Below are 1,359 nucleotides of genomic sequence, written 5' to 3' on the forward strand. Positions count from 1 at the left end.
AAACACTTAAGCATCTGAATTTCTCGTTCGAAATTCTTGCACTTTAAAAAATAAATATGACATCACGTTGTGTCAACGACGTTAACACTGCCTCCGAAACTGTTGTCTGTCTTCAAAAAAATTGCATTGTGTTCAATTTTTTTTTAGTTTTTTGCATCCATAACAAACATTTTGATACGTGTTTGACAATTCAGAGACACAAGTGAAAACCAAAATCCTGACAAGTCGATCCACTTCATCTCGCAGCACTGTATGACAAAAAAAAGTGTGGAATACAAAAAGATGGAATATAAATATAGGCCTAAATATAGACTTTGAATCTCTGAAGCATTGAAGAGGAGATGGACATCTTCTTGCTCTCTGTACGCAATCTTAGAAATGGATGGACCAAATATTTCCTGTAAATATAGGTCCATCTAAGAGAGAGGAGAACAAAATTATCCTGATTCAGTGTGCGTGACGCATTTTTAGGATGACAACCCAACACTTTTTTTCCAACTACATTCCAATATGATGATAATACTGTATATCGTGCATTATGGATTCGTTAACCCTGCTAATTTGTCAGAAATGTCAAGGCAAGTTTTCGACAGGATTCCTCAACCTCTGTTCAATGAGCGTCTGCTCGCTGTCTACATAGGCAGCTCTCTTCTGAGGGAGCATGTGAAATCAACCTAATAAGTGAGACTTTATATAGAACCGAACAAAAATGGCTCTAGGTGTGAAGCGAACTGAACTCAAATTATTCCAAGTTTGACTTTAATGTGTGGCAAAGCCAATTATACCATAATGACAAACGTCTATTTTTGAGTCGTTTTCAAGAATTAAATATTTACTCTAAAAATTAAAGGCTCATCTTACATAGTCAGTTTTTATTGTTTCTAGTCAAATTATCTAACAATTCTTATATTAAGATGCATTTATAAACAAACTGAAGTTAGATATTGAGTCTTGTGTCCTAAAAAAAACAACTTAATTAAGTGCATTTAAAATTAAATATGAAATAATATGCATTTAAATATTAAATATGTGACGATCGCGGGTAAACAGAAAGAGTGAATGTGCTCCAACGCTCGTGACGCATTATACTGAAGCATCTTAATTTATTGATGAATATTGAAGTCTATTAACTACATGAAAATATGCTTCAATTAAACATGCAATATTTCATAAATACAACAATAAATATGAAATAGAAGTGCAAGTGTGTGAGATGCTGTTAGCTCCTGCTTGAGGCATCCTTGATTGTGTGTGTGTGTGTGTGTGTGTGTGTGTTCAGCACTCAAAACACTCCTGAGACTCCAGCAAATGTAACATCAATAAACCCTCCAGGAAAATCTATTTTCTCTCTGAAAAGAC

This window comes from Carassius gibelio, chromosome B15 (assembly GCF_023724105.1).
Source record: "Carassius gibelio isolate Cgi1373 ecotype wild population from Czech Republic chromosome B15, carGib1.2-hapl.c, whole genome shotgun sequence".
Taxonomy (NCBI): domain Eukaryota; kingdom Metazoa; phylum Chordata; class Actinopteri; order Cypriniformes; family Cyprinidae; genus Carassius; species Carassius gibelio.